Source organism: Oncorhynchus gorbuscha, linkage group LG02 (genome assembly GCF_021184085.1).
Source record: "Oncorhynchus gorbuscha isolate QuinsamMale2020 ecotype Even-year linkage group LG02, OgorEven_v1.0, whole genome shotgun sequence".
NCBI lineage: Eukaryota > Metazoa > Chordata > Actinopteri > Salmoniformes > Salmonidae > Oncorhynchus > Oncorhynchus gorbuscha.
The window spans coordinates 42,957,405-42,964,332 of NC_060174.1; positions in this window are offsets into that span (position 1 = coordinate 42,957,405).

Below are 6,928 nucleotides of genomic sequence, written 5' to 3' on the forward strand. Positions count from 1 at the left end.
GAATAAATCGCTATCGCTGTATTTTTTGTTGTCTTAGGCTACCTGGCTAAAATGCTTGCTCGTTAGCCTAACTTCCTTCCATGGGCAATATTAGCTAGTTAACATTAGCCTTCTACATCTAGCTACATATTAAACTTTCATCCTCTCAGGCCAGGGGCAATGTATGAATTAATGGTAGGAGGAGAACCGCCATTATAATAATTGGCCAGTACAGAGAATTAAGGAAACCACAAATCCAAATCTCTATCTCCATCTGTGGCTAATTTAAGAAATGGGCCATTTTAGCTAGCTACCTAGCCACGGGAGGACAACAACACAACTAGATGCTACAATTGAAGTGGTTTCTGTCAATTAAGTATGCTTTCGATGTGATTTGATAGGAGTGACGCCAAATTCCCTTGACACTTTTTTTTGGTGCTCGCTTAGTTTAGCCCAAAGCTGATTGGCTATGATTTTATACTATTTTTTTTATCAAGGGAGGCAAAATACTCGCTGGCTTCCCTTGCATTCAATGCTACATTACAGGCGGGAACAATGTCATACTCTTTTGGACCAGACAGCATCAGATAGATGGACTACATATACAGAGACAGAGGGGCGCTGTTTCGCTCATTCAAATGCTTTCTCCGGTGAGATACGTTCAGCCTCTTGCAAATTGAAAGAGAGACACAGAGAGACAAAAGGTGTTTTATTTTTGAGGCGATTAATTCATCCCCACCAGGGTAGGGCAGCACCATACAACATTCCAATGTTATAGTCTTGTGAATCTCTCAGGCATATTTTCTGATTGGAAATGGGAAAAATGGGAAAGATGGACAAACTACATTCATATTATTATTTATTATTATTATTTAAACGTTTTGCTCTACAAAAGACACATAAGCTTAAAGTACACACACTAGTGAGAATTTCTGGGGAGAAAAATAGTCATTTGTTTTTACTTTCCGTGGATTCTCAAATGACCTCCCACAGATCCAGCTTCCACAACTGGAAGGCATTACATCATTGGCCATAACCACACTCCTCCTGTAGGTTAGGTTACCTCGACACAGAGTTGACTACCGTTATCTGTAATCCAGTAGCATTGCTTTGAAGAATGTCACAGTACCTACAAACTGAATAATGACACCTATTGTAGATGCAAGACACCAAAACCTACTTTATTAAACGAAAAAATAATTCCAACAAGTCCAGAACGCTGGTGAAGGAGTTGGACATTTTCAAAAGTTCTTACCAAAGAGAGCTTCAGGAATGATGGATGGCAGGAATGGTGGATGGCAACATGCATGAAACATACAGGCTGACAGAAAAAGTGGCACCATCCATTTATCCTCACCAACAGGTAACATTACCCAGCTAGACCTACTATATTTGGGAATGGGGTCACTCATCATTCATTCAACACTAGTCAAATGACCGCATAGCAAAGCCTGTTATCATGGTTTACAGTAGTTGAATTGTTTATATTTGATGTTGAACTGTTTTATATACACTGAACAAAAATAGAAATGCAACATTCAACAATTTCAACGTTTTTACTGAGTTACAGTTCATTTAAGGAAATCAGTCAATTGAATACATTCACCCTAATCTATGGATTTCACATGACTGAGAATACAGATATGCATCTGTTGGTCACAGTTACTTTTTTTTAAAGAAGGTAGGGGTGTGGATCAGAAAACCAGTCAGTATCGGGTGTGACCACCATGTCTCATGCTGTGTGACTTGTAGAGTTGATCAGGCTGTTGATTGAGGCCTGTGGAATGATTTTCCACTCTTCTTCAATGGCTGTGCGAAGTTTGGATATTGGCGGGAACTGGAACGATCTGTTGTCCAGAGCGTCCCAAACATGCTCAATGGGTGACATTGTCTGGTGAGTATGCAGGCCAAGGAAGAATTTGGACGTTTTCAGCTTCCAGGAATTGTGTACACATCCTTGCCACATGGGGTTGTGCATTATGATGCTGAAACATGAGGTGATGGCATGACAATGGGCCTCAGGATCTCGCCACAGTTTATCTGTGCATTCAAATGGCCATCGATAAAATGCAATTGTGTTCGTTGTCTGTAGCTTATACCTGCCCATACCATAACCCCACCACCACCACGGCGCGCTCTGTTTACAACGTTGATATCAGCAAACCGCTCACCCACACGACGCCATACATGCTTTCTGCCATCTGGTGAGGACGACGAGCATGCAGATGAGCTTCCCTGAGACGGTTTCTGACCATTTGTGTTGAAGTTCTTCAGTTGTGCAAACCCACAGTTTCATGATATGTCCGGGTGGCTGCTCTCAGACGATCCCACAGGTGAAGAAGCCAGATGTGGAGGTCCTGGGTAGGCATGGTTACACGTGGTCTGTGGTTGTGAGGCCGGTTGGACGTACTGTCAAATTAACCTAAAACGAGGTTGGAGGCGGCTTATGGTAAAGAAATTAACATTCAACTATCTGGCAACAGCTCTGGTGGACATTACTGCAGTCAGCATGCCAATTGCACACTCCTTCAAAACTTGGGACATCTGTGGCTTTGTGTTGTGTGACAAAACTGCACATTTTAGAATGGCCTTTTATTTACATTTACATTTACATTTAAGTCATTTAGCAGACGCTCTTATCCAGAGCGACTTACAAATTGGTGCATTCACCTTATGACATCCAGTGGGACAGTCACTTTACAATAGTGCATCTAAATCTTAAAGGGGGGGGTGAGAGGGATTACTTATCCTATCCTAGGTATTCCTTAAAGAGGTGGGGTTTCAGGTGTCTCCGGAAGGTGGTGATTGACTCCGCTGTCCTGGCGTCGTGAGGGAGTTTGTTCCACCATTGGGGGGCCAGAGCAGCGAACAGTTTTGACTGGGCTGAGCGGGAGCTGTACTTCCTCAGTGGTAGGGAGGCGAGCAGGCCAGAGGTGGATGAACGCAGTGCCCTTGTTTGGGTGTAGGGCCTGATCAGAGTCTGGAGGTACTGAGGTGCCGTTCCCCTCACAGCTCCGTAGGCAAGCACCATGGTCTTGTAGCGGATGCGAGCTTCAACTGGAAGCCAGTGGAGAGAACGGAGGAGCGGGGTGACGTGAGAGAACTTGGGAAGGTTGAACACCAGACGGGCTGCGGCGTTCTGGATGAGTTGAAGGGGTTTAATGGCACAGGCAGGGAGCCCAGCCAACAGCGAGTTGCAGTAATCCAGACGGGAGATGACAAGTGCCTGGATTAGGACCTGCGCCGCTTCCTGTGTGAGGCAGGGTCGTACTCTGCGGATGTTGTAGAGCATGAACCTACAGGAACGGGCCACTGCCTTGATGTTGGTTGAGAACGACAGGGTGTTGTCCAGGATCACGCCAAGGTTCTTAGCGCTCTGGGAGGAGGACACAATGGAGTTGTCAACCGTGATGGCGAGATCATGGAACGTGCAGTCCTTCCCCGGGAGGAAGAGCAGCTCCGTCTTGCCGAGGTTCAGCTTGAGGTGGTGATCCGTCATCCACACTGATATGTCTGCCAGACATGCAGAGATGCGATTCGCCACCTGGTCATCAGAAGGGGGAAAGGAGAAGATTAGTTGTGTGTCGTCTGCATAGCAATGATAGGAGAGACCATGTGAGGTTATGACAGAGCCAAGTGACTTGGTGTATAGCGAGAATAGGAGAGGGCCTAGAACAGAGCCCTGGGGGGACACCAGTGGTGAGAGCGCGTGCTGAGGAGACAGATTCTCGCCACGCCACCTGGTAGGAGCGACCTGTCAGGTAGGACGCAATCCAAACGTGGGCCGCGCCGGAGATGCCCAACTCGGAGAGGGTGGAGAGCAGGATCTGATGGTTCACAGTATCGAAGGCGAGGAGAGAGAGTTAGCTTTAGCAGTGCGGAGCGCCTCCGTGATACAGAGGAGAGCAGTCTCAGTTGAATGACTAGTCTTGAAACCTGACTGATTTGGATCAAGAAGGTCATTCAAAGAGAGATAGCGGGAGAGCTGGCCAAGGACGGCACGTTCAAGAGTTTTGGAGAGAAAAGAAAGAAGGGATACTGGTCTGTAATTGTTGACATCGGAGGGATCGAGTGTAGGTTTTTTCAGAAGGGGTGCAACTCTCGCTCTCTTGAAGACGGAAGGGACGTAGCCAGCGGTCAGGGATGAGTTGATGAGCGAGGTGAGGTAAGGGAGAAGGTCTCCGGAAATGGTCTGGAGAAGAGAGGAGGGGATAGGGTCAAGCGGGCAGGTTGTTGGGCGGCCGGCCGTCACAAGAGGCGAGATTTCATCTGGAGAGAGAGGGGAGAAAGAGGTCAGAGCACAGGGTAGGGCAGTGTGAGCAGAACCAGCGGTGTCGTTTGACTTAGCAAACGAGGATCGGATGTCGTCAACCTTCTTTTCAAAATGGTTGACGAAGTCATCTGCAGAGAGGGAGGAGGGGGGGGGGAGGATTCAGGAGGGAGGAGAAGGTGGCAAAGAGCTTCCTAGGGTTAGAGGCAGATGCTTGGAATTTAGCGTGGTAGAAAGTGGCTTTAGCAGCAGAGACAGAGGAGGAAAATGTAGAGAGGAGGGAGTGAAAGGATGCCAGGTCCGCAGGGAGGCGAGTTTTCCTCCATTTCCGCTCGGCTGCCCGGAGCCCTGTTCTGTGAGCTCGCAATGAGTCATCGAGCCACGGAGCGGGAGGGGAGGACCGAGCCGGCCTGGAGGATAGGGGACATAGAGAGTCAAAGGATGCAGAGAGGGAGGAGAGGAGGGTTGAGGAGGCAGAATCAGGAGATAGGTTGGAGAAGGTTTGAGTGGAGGGAAGAGATGATATGATGGAAGAGGAGAGAGTAGCGGGGGAGAGAGAGCGAAGGTTGGGACGGCGCGATACCATCCGAGTAGGGGCAGTGTGGGAGGTGTTGGATGAGAGCGAGAGGGAAAAGGATACAAGGTAGTGGTCGGAGACTTGGAGGGGAGTTGCAATGAGGTTAGTGGAAGAACAGCATCTAGTAAAGATGAGGTCGAGCGTATTGCCTGCCTTGTGAGTAGGGGGAAGGTGAGAGGGTGAGGTCAAAAGAGGAGAGGAGTGGAAAGAAGGAGGCAGAGAGGAAAGAGTCAAAGGTAGACGTGGGGAGGTTAAAGTCGCCCAGAACTGTGAGAGGTGAGCCGTCCTCAGGAAAGGAGCTTATCAAGGCATCAAGCTCATTGATGAACTCTCCGAGGGAACCTGGAGGGCGATAAATGATAAGGATGTTAAGCTTGAAAGGGCTGGTAACTGTGACAGCATGGAATTCAAAGGAGGCGATAGACAGATGGGTAAGGGGAGAAAGAGAGAATGACCACTTGGGAGAGATGAGGATCCCGGTGCCACCACCCCGCTGACCAGAAGCTCTCAGGGTGTGCGAGAACACGTGGGCGGACGAAGAGAGAGCAGTAGGAGTAGCAGTGTTGTCTGTGGTGATCCATGTTTCCGTCAGTGCCAAGAAGTCGAGGGACTGGAGGGAGGCATAGGTTGAGATGAACTCTGCCTTGTTGACCGCAGATCGGCAGTTCCAGAGGCTACCGGAGACCTGGAACTCCACGTGGGTCGTGCGCGCTGGGACCACCAGATTAGGGTGGCCGCGGCCACGCGGTGTGGAGCGTTTGTATGGTCTGTGCAGAGAGGAGAGAACAGGGATAAACAGACACATAGTTGACAGGCTACAGAAGAGGCTACGCTAATGCAAAGGAGATTGGAATGACAAGTGGACTACACGTCTCGAATGTTCATAAAGTTAATGCTACGTAGCAAGAATCTTATTGACTAAAATTATTAAAATGATACAGTACTGCTGAAGTAGGCTAGCTGGCAGTGGGTGCGTTGTTGACACTACACTAATCAAGTCGTTCCGTTGAGTGTAATAGTTTCTGCAGTGCTGCTATTCGGGGGGCTAGCTGGCTAGCTAGTAGTGTTGTTTACGTTACGTTGCGTTAAAAGAACGACAATAGCTGGCTAGCTAACCTAGAAAATCGCTCTAGACTACACAATTATCTTTGATACAAAGACGGCTATGTAGCTAGCTATGTAGCCATGCACATGGTTCTTGGCAAAGGAGAAATACTCACTAACAAGGATGTAAGCAAATTTGTTCACAAAGTTTGAAAGAAATTCGTTTTTTGTGCCTATGGAACATTTCTGGGATCTTTTATTTCAGCTTATGAAACATGGGACCAACACTTTACATGTTGCGTTTATACCCTGCTCAAAAAATAAAGGGAACACTAAAATAACACATCCTAGATCTGAATGAATGAAATATTCTTATTAAATACTTTTTTCTTTACATAGTTGAATGTGCTTACAACAAAATCACACAAAAATGATCAATGGAAATCAAATTTATCAACCAATGGAGGTCTGGATTTGGAGTCACACTCAAAATCAAAGTGGAAAACCACACTACAGGCTGATCCATCTTTGATGTAATGTCCTTAAAACAAGTCCAAATGAGGTTCAGTAGTGTGTGTGGCCTCCACGTGCCTGTATGACCTACCTACAATGCCTGGGCATGCTCCTGATGAGCTGGCGGATGGTCTCCTGAGGGATCTCCACGCAGAACTGGACTAAAGCATCCACCAACTCCTGGACAGTCTGTGGTGCAACGTGGCGTTGGTGGATGGAGCGAGACATGATGTCCCAGATGTGCTCAATTGGATTCAGGTCTGGGGAACGGGCGGGCCAGTACATAGCATCAATGCCTTCCTCTTGCAGGAACTGCTGACACACTCCAGCCACATGAGGTCTAGCATTGTCTTGCATTAGGAGGAACCCAGGGCCAACCGCACCAGCATATGGTCTCACAAGGGGTCTGAGGATCTCATCTCGGTACATAATGGCAGTCAGGCTACCACTGGCGAGCACATGGAGGGCTGTGCGGCCCCCCAAAGAAATGCCACCCCACACCATGACTGACCCACTGCCAAACCGGTCATGCTGGAGGATGTTGC